Source organism: Saccopteryx leptura, chromosome 1, assembly GCF_036850995.1.
Source record: "Saccopteryx leptura isolate mSacLep1 chromosome 1, mSacLep1_pri_phased_curated, whole genome shotgun sequence".
NCBI classification, from domain to species: Eukaryota; Metazoa; Chordata; class Mammalia; order Chiroptera; family Emballonuridae; genus Saccopteryx; species Saccopteryx leptura.
In genome coordinates this window covers 241,362,795-241,382,914 of record NC_089503.1, presented here as the reverse complement: position 1 = coordinate 241,382,914, position 20,120 = coordinate 241,362,795, and the positions used below count along the sequence as shown (strand labels likewise).

Genomic DNA, 20,120 nt, shown 5'->3' with positions numbered 1-20,120 from the left:
TGCTGAAACATTTTAAAGTTGCAGACATCTTAATCCTTTGCTCCTAAATTTCTTAGGTGTTTTATATATATAATATATATATAATATATATATAATATATATATAAAATATATATATTATATATATATAAAAAATATATATATTTTTTTGTATTTTTTCTGAAGCTGGAAACGGGGAGAGACAGTCAGACAGACTCCCGCATGCGCCCGACCGGGATCCACCCGGCACACCCACCAGGGGGCGATGCTATGCCCCTCCGGGGCGTCGCTCTGTTGCGACCAGAGCCACTCTAGCGCCTGGGGCAGAGGCCAAGGAGCCATCCCCAGCGCTCGGGCCATCTTTGCTCCAGTGGAGCCTCTGCTGCGGGAGGGGAAGAGAGAGACAGAGGAAGGAGAGGGGGAGGGTGGAGAAGCAAATGGGCGCTTCTCCTATGTGCCCTGGCCGGGAATCGAACCCGGGACTTCTGCACGCCAGGCCGGCACTCTACCACTGAGCCAACTTGGGTTATATATTTTTAAAGAACAAGGACATTCTCTTATGTATAACTCCAGAGAAATTTTTAACAGTTTATTGTGTTGACATGTTTTCAAGTGTCCCACTCACTATAACACCCCACCCTGCATTGTGCCTCCCTATACCCCATGCAAAGTCTCTTTCCATCCCCATTCCCCCCCACCTTTGCCCCCACTGCAATTTTTAAATTCAGGAAATTTATTATTGCTATAATATTGTTATATATTAAAGAGTCCATTTTCAAGTTGCAACACTTGTTTCAATAATGTATGTTAGCCTGACCATGCGGTGGCGCAGTGGATAGAGTGTCGGACTGGGATGTGGAGGACCCAGGTTCAAGATCCCGAGGTAGCCAGCTTGAGCGCGGGCTCATCTGGTTTGAGCAAAAAGCTCACCAGCTTGGACCCAAGGTTGCTGTCTCGAGCAAGGGGTTACTCGGTCTGCTGAAGGCTCGCGGTCAAGGCACATATGAGAAAGCAATCAATGAACAACTAAGATGTGCAACGAAAAACTAATGATTGATGCTTCTCATCTCTCCGTTCCTGTCTGTCTGTCCCTGTCTATCCCTCTCTCTGACTCTGTCTCTGTCTCTGTCTCTGTAAAAAAAAAAAAAAAAAAAAAAGTGTTAATAAAATGCCACAAAGACTGGTAGTTCACCAATGTTTGCCTTTAATGGACTATTAAAATAAAAAATAATTGGTGTGGGAGGGGCAAAATGTTGCATAGGGGAGATAGAGAAAACACATTTAGTATATTTCACATAGTTAATGTATTTTTGGATTATACTCATTCTTTTTCTACATAATCACTGCTTTATAGATGTGCTTTTCTTTATAGAAAATGTACACAATGTATGCCCCCTTTTACAAGTGTTTGAAATGTCTGATACTATCCATGAGAGATGAGTTTTGGGTTGTTAGTTTTGGCCCCCAGCATTGATGGATTTGTAGAAATTGGTCACATTTTCATTTGGTTCCATTTTTGACCTGTGGCATAATATTTACAAGACTGAAAGCTTGGGTTGAAGGGATTACTATTTTGTTCTGGGATTGAGGGGTCCCACTAGAATCATGCTGTCACCATGGAGGCTGAGAAATAATCTTGAGCAATATATAGGAAAATAGAGAAAATCTTTCTCCTTGATAAAATCGTGTTGCAAACCTTCATGATTGTTTTAAAACCTACACATTTTTCTTTTGAAAATCTAATTGTTAGAAACTACTTGTTTTTTTTTAATATATAAACTCTATATGGCCTGACCTGTGGTGGCACAGTGGATAAAGTGTCAGCCTGGAATGCTGAGGTCACCGGTTTGAAACCGGGCTTCCCCAGTCAAGGCACATACAAGAAGTATTTACTACAAGTTGATGCTTCCCACTCCTCCCTTCCCCCTTTCTCTCTCTCTCTCTCCTCTCTCTAAAATCAATAAATAAAACCTTTAAAAAAAAACCAACACAACTCCATATGTAATTAACAAGTTATATATATTTTGAAAAATTTTAGCATGATTACTTTTGGAATCATGATTACTTTGTTTTGATATTACAGCCAGATTTGTTAACTCAGAAGTTAATTGATGTTCTTTAAGTACTTCTATGACATTTTGCCAATTTTCAGTTGGAATGCCTTGTTTACTCGGGACATTTTTAAGTAAACATAGTGAGCAGTTGATGTTTTGAAGCTATGGGTAACTTTCTTAGTGTAAGGACAGCCCTGGAGTCATAGAGCTGCATGTAAATATGACATTGGAACTCAGCCATCAACACTCTGCATAATTTTTCTTCTTTTCTCTGGTTATAGCTCTCATTACACTAGGTTCTTCAAACAGACCTGCCATGTTGTGGTATGTTGTGTCTAATTGAACACGTTTTAGCTACTCACTGGCATAAGGTAGGGTAAACGTTAGGTGCCTCTATGTTTGCCTTTAGGAACATTTGTATCTCTATTTGGAACTTTCAGTAGCAAGCTTAGGAAATTTTGATGGTGACATTTAAACAACTGATCGTCAAACTTGACTGCCTCTGCACAGCTGTGCTGACATGGTGGGCAGAGAATACAAACTCACAGGGGAGAGGGCTCTCAAAGGAAGAAAGGACCTTAGAGACGGATACATTATATTTCAGGGACAACAGCTGGTTTTTCAAATCTTAATTGGTCATTACATATTAGGTGTCTTATGTAGACAACAGGTTTGTAACAGGCTCAGCTGCTTGATGTGAAACTAACACAACATTTATTTTTCCCAGCCACATGGAAGGTAGTTAGTACTATGACATGAGGTGATGAGTTAACAAATCGGCTTTTAATTTTTATTTTTTTATTTATTGATTTTGAGAGAGAGAGAAACAGATAGACAGACATTGACTTGTTGTTCCACTTATTTATGCATTCATTGGCTGCTTCTTGTATGTGCCCTGATCGGGAATTGAACTCATTGGCGTATGGGGATGATGTTCTAACCAGCGAGGGCAACAAACCGTTTTGGACAATGATATGTGCTTTGCTTTGGAGCTGATGTTAACTCAGTATTCTTACTACAAATTATTTGCAACCCGCCCAAACTGTTTCTCCTTTTGCTGGCCAAAAAACAGCCTCTTTTAAAAGGTAACATCAAAGCCAGGACTTACAGGATGATCCATTTTGTAGGCTAATAAGTGCTATCCTTGGAGCATGACCCTTTGTCTTTTTGGTATTGATGGACCTAAGAGAAGAGTAACCTTGGAACTCTAATCTAGAAATTGTCATGCATTGTTCTAATTATAAGCCACAAAATTGCTCAATCATTTATATATAGAAAAGATCTAGCATAGTGGCTGTCAGCACTTGCTTTTAAAATCAAAGCATTACAGACAGACAAGTTCTTATCTGGCTTAAACTCGCTGATAATTCCTGAATCATACTTTTTGAAGGTTGCTCGGGGTCACCAATGGCTTGGCTGTGATTGATCTAGAAAGACTTGCTGAGTGGATTATGGGTCTGACAGCTATCACCATGGAAATGACCACTGGCGCCTCCTTCTCTAGGACTTGAACTAACTTCTTTTTCTTAAGTGAGAGCAGGGAAGATAGATTGACTCCTGCATGAGACCTGACTGGGATCCACCCAGCAACCCCTATCCAGCATTACTCAAATCAACTGAGCTATCCTCAGTGCCTAAGGCCTAACTCGCTTGGACCAACTGAGTTATCCTCAGTGCCCAGGGCCAAAGCTTGAACCAATTGAGCCACTGGTTATGGGAGGTGAAAAGGGAGAGAATGGGAAGAGGGAGGAGGAGAGAAGCAGAGAGTCACTTCTCTTGTGTGCCCTGACCAGGAATCAAACCCAGGACATCCATACACCAGGCCAATGCTCTGTTTACTGAGCCAACTGGCCAGGGGCCTGAACTAACTTTTATTATCAGTTTCTTCTTCCAAAGGAGTAAAACCCTTTCTCTTGGATTGTCATTCTGGGAAAAATAGCTAATCAGTGGGGACCCTCTAAGAGAGTATTTTGCTTAAATCTGTAAAATAAACAATTTCCTGGAGTAAGAACAGTCTCCTTTAATATAATTTGTCACACTATATGCATTTTATATTTCTTTAGCAACTCTAACTCAAACTATAATTCCCTTGTGAAAGAAAGAAATGCTTACCAACTTAGCCAGTCTGTTAATCTTTTGTATATTTTCTACATTTGAATTCATTTAAAACCAAATCAGATGCCTTAGTTAAACTCATGAATGCAACATATAATCCCCTTTGCCATTTTCAGCATTTCTTTTACTCAGCGTTGCAGTGTAGTATAGTTGTTAAAATCTCAGGCTTTGGAGTCAGACGGCTTGGGACCAAATCCTGGCTCCATCACAGGTGTGTGATTTGGGAGAGTTACTTCCTGTTCTTGGCTCCCGCTTTCTCATCTGTGAAATGGGAATTATTACTGTGTAGGATTCTTTTTTTTTTTTAAGATTTTTTAAAGGTTTTATTTATTTATTTTAGGGAGAAGAGAGAGAGAGAAGTGGGGAGGAGCAGGAAGCATCAGCTCCCATATGTGCCTTGATTGAGCAAGCCCAGGGTTTCAAACCAGCGACCTCTGCATTCCAGGTCCTTGCTTTAATCCACTGCACCATCACGGGTCAGGCTACTGTGTAGGATTCTTATAAGGACTACATGGAATATTACATGCCAAAAAAAGAAACCTATTCACACTAATTTATATAAGTAAGGTTTTAAAAAAAATGTCGTTTATTTACTTGTTTATAGTGATAAGGCTGCATGAGCACTCTCATGGATTACCTGTGACAGCTGGAACACATGCGTACAAGGACTGGAAGTCAACAGTCTTTGAGGCTTCTTCCTTCTCTCCCACAACTTTGTGTATTTCCTTCTGTGTGTTGGCTCTGTTTTCTGCAGACCAGCTTTCTTGGCTTATTGTTGTGCATATATCCAGAAATTCTTTCTCCCAAATCTATATGACTTATTGATGAACCACTCTCCATTACTTGACTCAGCTTCCCAGTGTCTTGCTCCCAAGTTTCCAGGTGAGAGGAAGCCCACCCAGTCAGCTGGGGTGGAGGGGATGAGGCCATGTGGTAAGAATGGTGGATCTTTCCAAAGGCTGATGGTAGCTTAGGGTCTCTAAGGAGGTGCTGTAATGGTGGTAGCGGGGATGGCAATAATTGGCAACTCTGTGATTATCGTGGTGACAATGTTCCAGGACAGTTAAAAGCTTCCTTGCTTTGACCATCAGTTACTTATTTTTAAAAACCTATTTAAGCCTTGGCAGGTAGCTCAGTTGGTTAGAGTATCATCCTCATATGCTAAGGTTATAGGTTCAATCCCCGGTCAGGGCACATAGAAGAATCAACCAATGAATGCATAAATAAGTGGAACAGTAAATAAATATTTCTCTCTTTCTCCTTTCCTCTTTTTCTCTCTAAAGTCAATAAAAATATAAAAACCTTTTATTAAAGGATAATATACCTATAGTAAAGGACACATATGCAAAATGTACAGCTTACGACTTTTGACAAACTGAACACATCTGTGTAATCAACCCCCAAGCTCAAGAAACAGAATCACGGGCATCCACATAGTTCCTTTTGCTCCTGTCTAGCCACTACTCCTTAAGGGTAGATTGTTTTTGCCCGTTTTTCTATGTTATATTAATGGAATCATACCCTACATACCTTTTTGTGTCTGTCTTCTTTGGCTTAACATTGTTTGTAAAATTCATCAGTAGTGTTGCATATATACTGTACTGCTCACAAAAATTAGGGGATATTTCAAAATGAATATGAAGCAGTAAAAAAAGCATTTGATTTTTTTTATTAAACAAGAACATCAGAAAAACAAGTCAAAGAAAGTTGTTTGATTATGCAAATGAGATGTAAAACCAACTTTTATTTCATTGGTGAAAATGCACTATACAAAAGGCTGAAAGTACTGGAGTATCTGTATGTTCCCTGATCCCCTAATTTTTGTGAGCAGTGTATTTGTGGAGCATTCATTCTCATGGCTGTATTACATTGTGTGAATATACTATTCTTGATTTCTTCTATGTTGATGGACATTGGGTAGTTTTCTGTTTCTGTCCATTCCTAATGGTGCTGCCGTGAACTTGTTTTGCTGAACATGTGCACATTACTACTAATTATTTTTACCACTAGGGGTTTATGTAGGGTGTGGTGAGTTACCTTTCATCACATATAATTGAATCGATGGTCTCTGGACTCTTCTAGGTGAATATTGTTAGGCTTTTTATCTGGTGATTTCTTATTTTATGTTATGACTTTTCATGATATGAGGGTAGGATATTTTTTTAAAACATTTTGCATATATGAGAGAACCTTGGTATATTTTGATAGGTGCTCAACTGTTTGTTGATGGAACAAGCCCTTTTTACAGGAGAGGTTCCAATTGCCATGTTTAGAGAAGGTTGACCTACTGCTTAGCCCAAGTTTATTGTCTGAGGGATGGACAGGGGACCCAAGCTAGGACAATCATATCTTTTTCGGGAAATTTAAAATTTGTAACCAAAAGAAAGAGATCAAGTCCCTATAACTTTGTTCTAGAGAGAAGACCGCATAGGCTCCTACTGTTTGGTACCAAAGGCACGTTGGTTTCTGTTCTTTTCTGCTTCCTGAAGCAGATAAATATCTACATATATTACTATTAAAAAAAAACAGTGCAAAATTATTTTGATTAAGTTCCAAAATGCAAAGTAGAGACATAAGTGTTGTAAAAGGTCACAATATGGAGAGACCAGTAAAGACTAGCCTCATCGTGTATCCTGTTGCCCTTGACTTGCTTTCTTGAAGAGAGCTATTGCATGTGTGATTGTATTTTCTGAGCCAGAAATTGCAGTATTAAGGCAATAGTTCAGGAGAGGAGTAATGAGGACTTGAACTAGGAAGCAGTTTGGGGACTGTGGAGAAGGCAATGGTAGAGATCTTACAGGTAAAGGCTTTTTAAGTCTTAAAAACTGATTTAATGTGGAGGTAAAGAGAGAAATCAAAGATGATGCTGAGTTTTGAATTTTTGTGTTAGGAAAGACAGTAGTGACACAATTATTGTATATATAAGGGCATTTGAGAAGAGCGGATGGAGAAGGGATAAAGACGAGTTCAGTGTGGGGTATATTAAGGTCCTGGTGTGACGACTGGATTTTTCTGGTCAAGAATATTGTCTTCAGAGTTAGGAAGACTTGGAGTTCCTTCTGTACTTTGCACATCAGACTGTGATCTGGGCACCGCATTTATTTAGCTTCTTTAAGTCTCAGTTCCCCATCTATAAGCTGATACCTCTCTGTAAGGATTAACATGAGACAGTGCCTATTAAGGGTTTTGCTTATTGCCCGGCAAGTAAGTATTCATAAAGTATGTATTAAAAGGATGATGATGGGATGTCTAGAGTACAATTGGAAAAGAGGGACTAGAGCATGGCAGTGAGGGGTCTGCTTAGAGGTGGTGGTGATGTAAGGAAGCTGACTAAAACTGGCAAGGAAGGGCGTGTGGAGAGGGAAAAGAAGGTAGCCCAAGTCATGTCTAGTTAGAGACAGGAACTGTTTGAGCTGGTGAAGGCGAAGCAGGAGAGGAGAGGCTCACAAGATGCAGAGGAGGAAGAGGATGGTTAGCAGCAGCCAGGGCTCCAGTGAAGTTAAGCATACACCAAATTTTGATTGGGTATGTTTTTTCTTCCTAAAGCTTGACTGTCATTAGAATCAGATAAACTGACGTAAGGGGCAGCAATGTGTTCAGTGAGATGTACATGAAGATTTTTAGGCTGGGTCCTCTAGGCAGCAGCTATCTGCAGGCCCTTTCTTGCACAGTGTGGAGATGAACCAACACCTGGTAATTCTTACTGTGGTTTCTATTGTCTCCTCCCACACTGCCAGATTTCTGCCTGCTGCAGACCTTGGAGGAAAGCCAAGAAGATTAACCAAGATTAGCTGAGAGAGAGAGAGAGAGAGAGAGAGAGAGAAAATTTAGGCTATTTGTGATATTGACAACAGTTTTCCCCATTTTTATTTTTTGGAATGCTTTTGATTTTCAAAAATTTGCTTCCCTTGCTCTGACTTTCCTCAATAAAATTGATTAAAGTTAGAAAGGGGTTGTTTTAGTGTATATGGGATGGTGGTAGAACTTAGAGTTAGGTCATAGGAATGAAGGGGAAAGGAGAGAAGAGAGCAAGGCTTGATGGGGAAAGAAAAATAGAGGATGGAGTAAGGAGATGTCAGGAAAGAGAGAAGAGAAAGGAGCAGAAAGAGGAGGGGCTGATAGGGATGGAGAGATAAAGAGTGTGCTCTGGATAACAGGTTGGTAGGTTTTTTAAAAGTTTTGTTTTCCAAACGGAATCCTTAGTCCAAACTGTCCCCTGAGGGAAACTCAGCAATCTTCCGTGTTTTGTCGGCCTCCTAGCTAGAGCACGGGCCTGAGCTCCACCAGGAAGGCTGTGCGGATGGGACATGGCAGCTGTGCAGCCAGGCTCGGGGGCAGTACCTCTACAGCTCCAGACCACCCAAGCACAGAGGCTGGGATAGGAGCCAGCCTCTGGCCTTGGCCTTCCCCAGCTTCTCCGGGTCCTGGAGTGTCTTGGGTTCCCTGGTTACAAAACCGTGGGAGAACAGAATCCCTGCCTTTGGGGATTATAAGCATGTAAAAAACATGTTGAAGCAAATTTGACCTTAGTTTCTATTACAGTCATAGGTTTTAAATAATGGTTTTAACTCATTCGTGAGTTAACAATAATGATCAGGTGTGTTTTTTAGGATTGGTCGAGTTCCTTCGCCTGTTCCCATCGGTTCAGTTATCCAGAACGTCTTGTCCTGGCTTTGCAAGTGTGGAAGTAGACTATCACGTGTCTCTTAGGACTGGAGAATATGTGCACTTTTTGATTCACAGGGGTTGGCTCTAAGCATTTCAAATGCTATTCCTTTTTCCTCCCAGTTTTGGTTGATTATTGCCATTTGACTGGATGAAGCTCTTGATTTTTGCAAAGCCCTGGATATTTTTTTTCTAAGTATTCACGCCGCATAGTTGCGTGCATGTGTAGTGTGTGTGTGTGTTGAAGTATGCAACTTGTTTCAAAACTCCAGACCATTGCTGCGGACCAGTCAGTTCAATCAGGAAGGGCTTTTCTAGGGGATGGGTTATTTTTAAACTTGAATTTCACGGGGTCGGCTCCCGGCCGCCGGGCTCCGTTGTGGGAACGGTTGAGAACAGTCGGGAGCATTCCCCCTGCGCCCACTGGATAGGGTTTTCTGAAAGGTTGAGGGACACAGGGAGGACGCAGGTGTGCGGGCCTTGCCCGCACCGCTTTTCCCGGGTTGGCCCGCTCTCCTCGAGCGCCCCCTCTCCCGCCGCGCTTCCCACAATCCCTGGCGCTGCTGCCGCTCCGGGCCCAGGCCAGGCCCGTGTCCCAGCCGAGGCCGCAGCGGCCCTTCGGCACTGTCCGGAAAGTCTCGAACCCCACTGCCGCCGCGGTCCCGAGCGGCGGCTTCGGCCATTTCCGGCCCGGCGCACTTCGGCAAGTTCCGCAGTCACTTGTCGGAAATGGCTGCCCGCCGGCAGGGGGAGCGGAGGATCCCGCGCGGCCTGGAAGGCGGGCGGCAGGCGGCGGGAGCGGCTGCTGGGAAGCCGAGTTTCGCACAGGCGGCGGCGGCGGCGGCAGCGGGAGCGGCTCGTCGCTGAACTGGAAGCCGGTAAGACTCCTGGTGGCGGCGGCGGGAGCCCCGAGAAACAGGAGGCGGCGGCCTGGAAGAGGCTCGTGGTAGGGCTCGCGGGGCTGGCCCCCAGCGCAGGGCACCGGCCGGGCAGGCGGACCGGGGCTGGCCGAGCTGGGGCCGCCGCAGCCCGCGGGAGGCTGCTGCCCAGCGCGGCAGGGGCGAGCAGCCTTGGAGTAGGCCTTCCCAGACATCTGGGGGCCTGGGGAGGGGACCTCTAGGGCCTGAGCCACCGGCGAGGAGGGTTAACGGGTCTCCGTGGGGTTTTAAACACGACCTCCCACCCCCACACGCCCCTTATAGCCCCGATTTGGTTGTCTCGCACCCACTTCCACTCCTTTTATGAAAGCTTGACTTCAGCTGTGCAGCCTCTTCTGCGCCTTCAGGCCCTCCACCCATCCTCTGCTCTCCTGTGTTTGTCCAGCTTGTGGAGAGCATCTGTTGTTGTGGCTGAAGGGGCTTTCTCGCTGCCCCCTCCCATTTCCCCTGTGCACGCACTCCCACATCTGCTTTGCGCTGCATTCAGACACAGTCGCCAGCAGCTGCTCTTCCTCCGGCTGGTTTTGCCAGGCTCACCTCCTTTCATGATGAACACACAGTCAGAATAGCCACTTCCTGTCCAAGGGTCCAGGTGCTGCCGTTTTGTGCGTCTGGGGCTCTAGTGCCCAGGTTCCGTAGCGATGGGCCTAGCGCTGCTTGGTCAGGAGAGGGGCTGCAGAGTGCATGTCTACGCTGCTGAAATCTTAGCCGAAGACGGGACCGGGCTGCCGTGGGTGGTAGTGCAGATCCCGACCTTTGGATCAGCTCCTGGCTGCAGCTAGGGTATTAATCTCTTCTCCACACTGAGCCTGTGGTTCAAGCTCCTTTTTAGATATCTGCAGCGATTAAAGGACTTGAATTTGGTAGATTTCTCCACCTAACCTGGACTTTTTCTTCTTGCCTATTCAAAAATTCAAAGGGCTTCGTCAGGTCCTCTAGTTGTACTGTACTGCTGAGGAGGAGAAAACAGAATAGCACATATCCATTTTTTCTTCTATATGTGATTTACTTAGGTGTCTTTAGCATTTGTTCTCAGTTTGTCCTATTCCAATTTAGGTCGCTTCACTTTTGAAGGCTGGGCTCTCCATGTGTTCTTTTGTTTTAAAAAAGTCTCCGTGTTACGTTCAGGCAAACTGCATTTTTCCCTGTTTTGCTCAACAATTACTCTTGTACTGGATCAGAGTGCCTGGGATAGTAACCTGTGGGGCCTTGATCTTTATGAATGAAGCTAAGCATTCTCAACAACTTACTTAGCAAGGGGACCTTTAAATATTTCATGATGAAAGAAAAGCAGTCTTCTTAAACTCTTACTTGCTGTGTTAAAATATCTTATCCTGTAGGGAGCCTGAGGAATCCTTATAAGTACTTACAAGTATGTGGGAAACTAGCTTAAATGCTTTCTGGAAGAGAATTAGAATCATGGATCTTCAGAATAGTTGAAACATTATTACCCTTTTCCACCTGACATTTTCCCTCTTCTCTTTTCCTGTGTCTTCCCAATAAATGATATTCTTGCCAAAAAAGAAAAAAAAGGCCTGACCAGGCAGTTGCGCAGTGGATAGAGCATCGGACTAGGATGAAGAGGACCCCGGTTCAAGACCCTGAGGTCGTTGGCTTGAGTAGGGCTCATCTGGTGTGAGCAAGGCTCACCAGCTTGATCCAAGGTCGCTTACTTGAGCAAGGGGTCACTTGGTCTGCTGTAGCCCCCCCTCCCCCATCAAGGCACATATGAGAAAGCAATCAATGAACAACTAAGGTGCTGCAACGAAGAATTGATGCTTCTCATCTCCCTTCCTATCTGTCCCTATCTGTCCTTCTCTCTGACTTTCTCTGTCTCTGACACAAAAAAGAAAAAACCTACCCAAAACACCCACATTATTTATTTAATACCCGGAGATATGGTCAGTGCTCTCAGGTGGCATACTTACTACCCAGAAGATTGACATCATGTGTTCATTCCCCCACTCCTCACTTTTCTAGAGGGGCAGCGACTGGCATTAAGTGTTGGAATCTCTTAATGATTCGGCTCCAGTTGTAACCTATGATTGAAAAGATTTTAAGTAAACAGTGTAGAGAGAAATGAATCAGGGGTTAGGTTAACCCTGAGAAATGGAGTTCTAAGAGAGTGGGGAAATTGCAAAGGATGATTTGAAGCCATCAAAAGAATGTATGGGTATTAGATAAGGACATGCCTTTTCCCTCAGGACAGAAAGCTAGCTGTTGAGTGAAAAGTCATTGAAGGGTGGTGCTGGAGTGAGGTGGTGGCAATGGTGTGTAGGGGGAGGTCCCTCTCTGAGGTGAGATTGGTAAATAGGCCTCTGGTGGAGGGTTAGAAACACTGCCTGAAGCAGTAGTAGAATTAGGTATTAGGAGAAAAAGGAAGATCCCTCCACATCTGTTGTTGGCAGAGATTTGGTCGTCTTTGCATATAGTTATTTCAGAGTGAGGCAAAGAATATGAATCTTTCATGAAGTCCTAAAACTGCACTGATTTCTGCTGGATATTAAGTTTAGCTTAGAAAACTTCACATTAATTCAAACATTCTCTGGACATATTTCCATTCTATTTTTGTTTACTCTTAATTTTTGGTAACTTTCTTTTGAAAACCTATAATGATAGAGTAAGTAATAGGAAAGGAAGGATTTTTCATGTATTTGTAGGTTTCATGGATTGGTGGACCACAGGCAGAGTGAGTTTGAGAACTCAAGAGGGCCAGAGGTAGGGTCACCTGTAAGCACAATCTTTTCTTGACTGAACCAGTCCTACACTCCTTGTATAGTTAGAATTTTTCAGATCTGTTTGGTGGTATTACTAGGTGGAAGAGAAGTGGATTAAAATTTATGTAATCTGGAGTATACAAGAAGAATATGGAGACTCTATTTAGTGACGTATTTACCTCCCCTACACTTAGGCCATAATGTTTAGTGTAGGATTTTGTTCACATGCACCAAAATAACCCATTAAACTCCTAGGGAGAGAGACATAGAAAGATGAACGATGTCTCAGCATTCAGACACCTCTGTGGTTTATAACCTGAAAAAAAGTAGACAAACTTTTTCTGTAAAGGGTCAAATAATAACTGTTTTAGGCTTTGCAACTTCAGCTCTGCTGTGTAGAGGGAGAGCAGCATATACTAAATACATGTATGCATACAATCCATAACTGAATGCACAAGATTGTGTTCCAGTATGACTAATTTACAAAACAGGCAGCTGGCTATGGTTTGCCCTGCCCTAGAGTCTTACCTTCCCAAACACATATCATTACTTAAATTTATCCCTCCTTTTGACTGGACCCCAGTACCTTTTAGACTGGTCAGTGCCATTGATGATTAATATCCTGGATGTTAGTTTTGGTGACTGTTTTCTCTGTTATCTTCTTATATTGTTGTCATTTTAATCCACTTCTTCAACTTCCTGTAAAACGTTTTTTTCAACAAATATTTGACACTTGGAGGAATAAAAAAATTAGGTTGGTAATATGCCCTTAGCCTGTGTAATAAGAGAGATAAGACTTAAATACATTATGATGATAGATTACAATGTCTTAAGTTACTGTAGTTTTTTCCCCCTTATTCAGTACTTTCATATAATTTTTTTCATGCAGATTTTGATCTTTAACTCTGAGAGATAGGAGGCAAAATGTTACAATATTTCTTTTTTGAGGGAAAGAAGGTACGAAAGATAACAAACTTAGGGAGGATAATTATTTGACCAAGGAGAGAGGTAGTAAGTGGCTGAATTCTTAAACTGACCGATAATATTTGCTGACCTGTCATCATTTGAATACTTATAATGACGTGGACCTCTGTGGACAGTCCTTTCGAATTTGTAGACTGGTTTTTAGGAAGCTTTTCCTTATTTATTTATTTATTTATTTATTTATTTATTTATTTATTTATTTATTTATTTATTTTGGGGGGGGGTATTTTTCCGAAGCTGGAAACGGGGAAGCAGTCAGACAGACTCCCGCACGCACCCGATTGGGATCCACCCGGATGCCCACCAGGGGGCGGTGCTCTGCCGCAACCAGAGCCATTCTAGCACCTGAGGCTGAGGCCACAGAGCCTTACCCAGGGCCCGGGCAAACTTTGCTCCAGTGGAGCCTTGGCTGCAGGAGGGGAAGAGAGAGACAGAGAGGAAGGAGAGGGGGAGGGGTGGAGAAGCAGATGGGCGCTTCTCCTGTGTGCCCTGGCCAGGAATTGAACCCGGGACTCCTGCACGCCAGGCCGACGCTCTACCACTGAGCCAACCGGCCAGGGCCGGCTTTTTCTTATTGAGCTGCAGTTTGCCTCGATGATTTTCACTTAGCAAAGTCTGTTCCTAGTCTATATTACAGTTCTTTAGATGTTGAAGGTTAGCTGTCATGTTTCTTCAAGCGTGAGTTGCAAACTGGTGTGCATGGATCAAGTAAGGCCGGTGTGCCTATCACTTAGCTGCCCAACTTACACAAAAGCTGAATTCGGGAGCCAACTTTTAGAAATGGGAAATTTTTCATGAAAATCTCTATTTCTGGCTTTTATTGGTGATACAGAGCTCACATTTCTGATGGCAGTAACCTCCCTAAATACTATACTTGTAAGTAGTCGACGTTTTGCTCCTCTCTGCCAGCTTTATTCATTTACTTCACCTTTAGGGCATTTGTGTCATTGAGCATGCCTTCCTTTTCTAGGGCTTCTATTCCTCAGGCTGAACATTCCAGTGTCCTTTGGGTGTTTCTTGTTTGACAGTTTCAAATCCCCTCACCAACTTCTTAGTCCTCTGGCCTCCATTTACTTTGCCAATGCCTCTCTTAAAGTGTGGCACCCAGCACAGCTTATCGTATTCAATATGCAATGTTGGCTAAAAGAGTCTGGAGTAGACAGTAATCTTAACTCCTTCATTTTTGCACTATACTTTGTGTGTGTGTGTTTTTTTAAATAAGGTGATAGTATTTTTTCTAAGTGGTCATGTATGCTTGACTCATTGAAATTTTAGTTATCTGAAATCACAACTCTATGTGTGTGTGTTTGCATGCTGTTGTTAAACTAAATCATTTATATGTACATAGTTTGGGGATCTGAATCTGAACCTTGACTTTGTCTCTGAAATTTTATCTGTTTAACTTCCCAGATTCCAAAAATATTTTTGGATCCTGGGTTTTTTCCACCTTACTCTTCCTAGCATGACTTCTATATTTCTGAAATAGAGCTGTGGAATACAGTATAAAAACACTGTGGCTTAGAATGGAGAAAATAGTTGATGAGGTCCCAAACCATAATTAATGAGTCAATGGAAAATTAAGGGGGGGGCCTTTCAAGGAAGACACTATACCATGCTTGAAATCTTAGAGGTGAAACAAAAGGAGGTGTTGGTAATAACCTTGTTGCCCCACGTTGCTATGTTGGTAATATTTTTTTTTCCCAATAAAACAAATCTGTATGTGGTTTCTATGTGCAAGGCAGTTGTAAATCAGCAGGGTCTTAGAATCTAAAAGGATTTTTGAGGTCATCTAGTCCAATCCTTTATGAGTTAAAAAAAGGAAAAGGATGAAATGAGGAGAATACTCATTGCTGATCACTTGGTTAAAAAAAAAAAAAGGAAAAGGAGCACGTGAGTCAAGAAGGACAAGGAATTGTGAAGTTATGGGATCTACTGAATCAGAAAGATGGTAATGATGAAGGGATGGAGAAACTGAAGCCTTAGTCTCTGGCCGGTGGTTCAGTGGCTAGAGTGTTGGCCTGGTGTATGGATGTCCTGGGGTTTGATTCCTGGTCAGGGCACACAGGAGAAGTGACCATCAGCTTCTCTCCCCCTCAGTCTCTCCCTCCTCTCCTTTTCCCCCTCCTGCAGTCAGTGGCTTGATTGGTTGAAGTGTGGCCTGTGGCATTGAGGATGGCTCAATTGGTCCGAGTGTGTCAGCCTCAGGTGTTAAAAATAGTTTGGTACTTGAGCATTGGCCCCAAAGGGTTGTTGGGTGGATCCTGATCTGGGGACATGCAGTCTTTCATACCATCTCCCCTCCTCTTGCTAAAAAACAAAAAACAAGAAACTGAAGCCTCGGGTTGAATTCACTCATGAAGGTTGAAGTGGGATGCCTGAGTCATAAAGCTGTATTTATGTATAGCTTAGAAAACTTTTACTTAATTTTTCTGGCTCAATTAGGGTGGGTGGCCAAGGGCACAAATGATGTCAATTATAATATGCCTCCATAGCATAAAATTAAGATGTTTTCTTGAGAAACAGGAACCTTAGAGAAATCAGGCACTTGCACATCAAATTGACTGTTCCAGGAACATACTTCAGCACAATCCATCTGAAGTCCATACTTAAAAAACAAAACAAAACAACCCTGCCCCTCTCCCTTACAGTTGAGTCTGTATTTTTTACTTAACATTATACAGTGTGTCCGTAAAGTCATGGTGCACTTTTGACCGGTCACAGGAAAGCAACAAAAGACAATAGAAATGTGAAATCTCACCAAATAAAGGGAAAACTCTCCCAGTTTCATACCTAGTCAGTGCAGTTCGATGTGGGCTCATGCACACATTTTTTAAGGGCTCCTTAGGTAAGCTATCCCGTATAGCCTCTACAGACCCATCACTGATTGATGGCCTACCAGAACGGGGTTTCTCCACCAAACAGCCTGTTTCCTTCAACTGCTTATCCCACCGAGTAATGTTATTCTTATGTGGTGGCGCTTCGTTATAAACGTGCCGATATTCACGTTGCACTTTGGTCACGGATTTGAATTTAGTGAGCCATAGAACACACTGAACTTTCCTCTGTACCGTCCACATCTCGACTGGCATAGCTGTGGGCTGTTCTGCTGTGTACACGGTGTTACGTCATCATCTATCTGCACATGCGCACATGCTGCCTGCCACATCATCCTACAGAAACTGGGAGGGTTTTCCTTTTATTTGGTGCAGATTTCACATTTCTATCATCTTTTGTTGCTTTCCTGTGACCGGTCAAAAGTGCACCATGACTTTACGGACACACTATATTGTGAACATTTCCCCATTTTCTTTAAAATGATTGAAAAGCTATTGACAGCATGTTGTTTATATTAATGTCATGGATTTGTCACACTATATTTTGCCTCATTTCTAATTCTTGGACATTTGACTTATATACATATATATTTTTGGTTATTATAAAGAATATTGTAGTGATTACATCTTTATAATACATATCTTGGTTCACATAGAATATATTCTTAGAAAGTGAAATTGCTGGGTCGAAAATATATACCATATTTCCCCATATATAAGACACATCTTTTTTTGAAAAATTTGGGGTCTAAAAACTGGGTGCATCATATACAGTGATTGTGGCATTTCTAATGCCATAGATGGAACTGAGGATGAGGCAATATATGAAAACAGTGATTCGTTATCAGACAGAGATGAGGACAAGCTAATGGATGGGAGTTTTGACAGTGATGAGGAGTTGTATGAATTTTATGATGAATAAAACTTGAGTTCAATAACTTTATGTAATACTTTTTTTAATTTCAAATTTCTGGCCCCAAAATTAAGGTGGATGTTATACATGGGAGCATCTTATACATGGGGAAATATGCTACATTTTCAAGACTTGGTTACAAGGGGCAAATAACTTTTCAGTTTATCTTCCTACTAATACAATATAAGAATACTTGTTACTGCAGCTGCCTGCATAGTATAGAGATGTACTGTGCCTTAGTAAGTTGTATACCGGTACTTTGTAATTTTCTAGTGTGAATATTCTCGAAGCCAAATAAGTCTTTTTTCTCATTCTTGATTCTTTCTTAATAGTTTCTGGAAATGGGGATGTAGGGTCAGAGGGTAAACACAGTTTCAGGGCTTTTATTACTTACTGCCAAATTGTTTTCCAGAAAGGTGTGCCAATTTTCACTCCCAGGTGCCGAGTGTGGGAGTGTAACCCTTGATCCTGGATAGCTCCATATGTTATAATTTTACAATTCTTTGTTGAGTTATGGATGGAAAATGTCACTGTATCTGGTTTTAAATGTGCATTTCTTTGATTGCTAGGATGATTAAACATTTAAAAATATTTATCATTTGGACCCCTTTTTCAAATTTTTTAATTAAAAAAAAATTTTATTTATTCATTTTAGAGAGGAGAGAGAGTGGGAGAGAAAGAGAGAGAGAGAAAGAGAAAGGGGGGGAGGAGCAGGAAGCATCAACTCCTATATGTGCCTTGACCATACAAGTGCAGGGTTTTGAACCAGCGACCTCAGCATTCCAGGTCGACGCTTTATCCACTGCACCACCACAGGTTAGGACTGGACCCCTTCTTTTTGTTTAATTTCCTGTTTACAACAGTTGTATTGCATTTACTTCTGTTAAAGTGATGTCATGTTGCAAATGCTTCCCTCAGTCTTTTCATTGAATCTAATATATAGAAGCCTTTGATACTTAATGTAGTCAAATCTTTTGAATTTTTTATTTTTTTAATAGATTCTGCTTTTGCTTGCATTGCTGTAAAAGTGACTGTATTAATGCCTGACCAGGAGGTGGCGCAGTGGGTAGAGCGTCAGACTGGGATGTAGAGGACCCAGGTTTGAGACCCCGAGGTCGCCAGCTTGAGCGCGGGCTTATCTGGCTTGAGCAAAAAAAGCTCACCAGCTTGGACCCAAAGTCGCTGGCTCCAGCAAGGGGTTACTCGGTCTGCTGTCGCCCCACGGTCAAGGCACATATGAGAAAGCAATCAATGAACAACTAAGGTGTCGCAACGAAAAACTGATGATCGATGCTTCTCATTTCTCTCTGTTCCTGTCTGTCTGTCTCTGTAATAAAAAAAAATGTAAAAAAAAAAAGTGGCTGTACTTACCTTGAGATGAAGTTACTTGTATGTATTTCTTTTGCTCTTTTTATGGTTTCATTTATTAGTTACCTCTTGAATCCATCTGGGACTTAGCTTTGGATTTAGTTTGACATGCAGAAGCCCGACTTGATTTTCTTCCCCAAGAGCTGTCACCTCATTTATTGAAAACTCGAGTGTGCTATACTTCCCTTCCCCATTTTTGTAACTTTATTTTTACATAATTTATGGTCCAGTTGTAAAAGTAGAATGAGGAATTTCCACATACTCTTCACCCATATTTCCCAACTTTAAAAATTTTTAAATTTTAAATTTTAGTGAGAAAGGGGAGAGGGGAGAGAGACAGGAACATTGATCAGTTCCTGTATGTGCCTTGACCGGGGATCAAACTGGCAACCTCTGTGCTTTGGGATGACACTAACCAACTGAACTGTCTGGCCAGGGCCCACATTTCCCAATTCTAACCTTTTGTCATTCTTGCTTTAGCTACCTCTCTCTGGTGCTAATTCAAAGCCAACAGGAATCCCCAGTTTGGGGCATGGTAAGAAAGGAAACTTTATTCAGTGCAAACAGCTCAGTTGTAAAACGACTGGGCTATAAGCTCTCAATATGTTACAGCTCAGTTGTGAAGCAGCACAGTTTCCAGAACCCCCTCTGGCCAGGCAGCTCTGTTCTGGTCTGCTCCCCTCTGCTCTGCTCCCCTCTGCTTTAATCTGGCTGCTCTTCTGTTCTGCTCCAGCAAGGTGTCTTCAGCATTTCATCTTCTGTGTTTCAACTTAAGCAGGGAAAACACAGTCCTTCGAGGTAAGGAAAAAACCCTTTTCTGAGCCAGAGGGGACCTGGCTTATATAGATAGAAGTCCTTGCCCCTGGCCTTTGATTGGTCTGTTCTCATGAGAATGATCACTCCTAATCCTCACAGTTTGATTGGTCCAAAAGGTATTGTCCTAATTGGTCAGAATTAAGCCACTCTGATTGGTTGGTGAAGATGCCAATGGAGGACTAGAGCTGTGCAGCTCCAGTTGGACAGGGATAATCTCAGGCCTATTGGTTGAAGTACAATTCCAGGAAGTCCTTTATAAGGGCTTGTTCAGGTGGCAGGAACACAGTGTAGGTAGGCTGTTCAGTGAAGGCTTCTGAATCTTGAAATGTGGTTTGCAGGAGAGGCCCTTGTTTAGAAACAGCTGCTAGGCTCTTTTATAATAATTTTGAGATCACTAAGCCACCAGGAGCCCTTCTCAGTAGGTATCTTCTTTCTAAGGGTCCACAATATATAATTTTTATGTCCTGTTTCTCAACCTTTTACCAATGAATCTTAGCATCCATTTCTGAATCCTTCCTGAAATAGTTATTAATTTGATGCTCACTAAATGACAATTTTAAAATCTCCATCATTCTGCCATTTCTGTTAATTTATTTGGTGGAATTCTCCAAATGAATAATTTTTCCTTCTTCTTTGTATAATCAATTATTAATTTATTTGATTATGAATACATGGTTTCTCATTTATTGGTAATTTGTTGATATTTATTTAGATAGCCAGTGTCCCAGATTTATCCAG

The 20,120-nt window shown here is 42.1% G+C and overlaps 1 protein-coding gene across 4 annotated transcripts in view; it reads left to right on the top strand.

The window, feature by feature from the left end:
* EXTL3 (exostosin like glycosyltransferase 3) overlaps positions 1–20,120 on the top strand; it is a 498,145-nt gene that overhangs the window by 402,921 nt on the left and 75,104 nt on the right. For 2 of the 4 annotated variants that reach the window (XM_066388416.1, XM_066388377.1), the window contains exon 1: positions 9,614–9,758. The exons of 1 other annotated variant lie outside the window; for it this stretch is intronic. The gene's annotated coding sequence lies outside the window, so the exon portion shown is untranslated. Of the gene's footprint in view, positions 1–9,549; positions 9,759–20,120 lie in introns of those variants that run through there. One more of the 4 variants, XM_066388388.1, reaches the window with a different exon arrangement.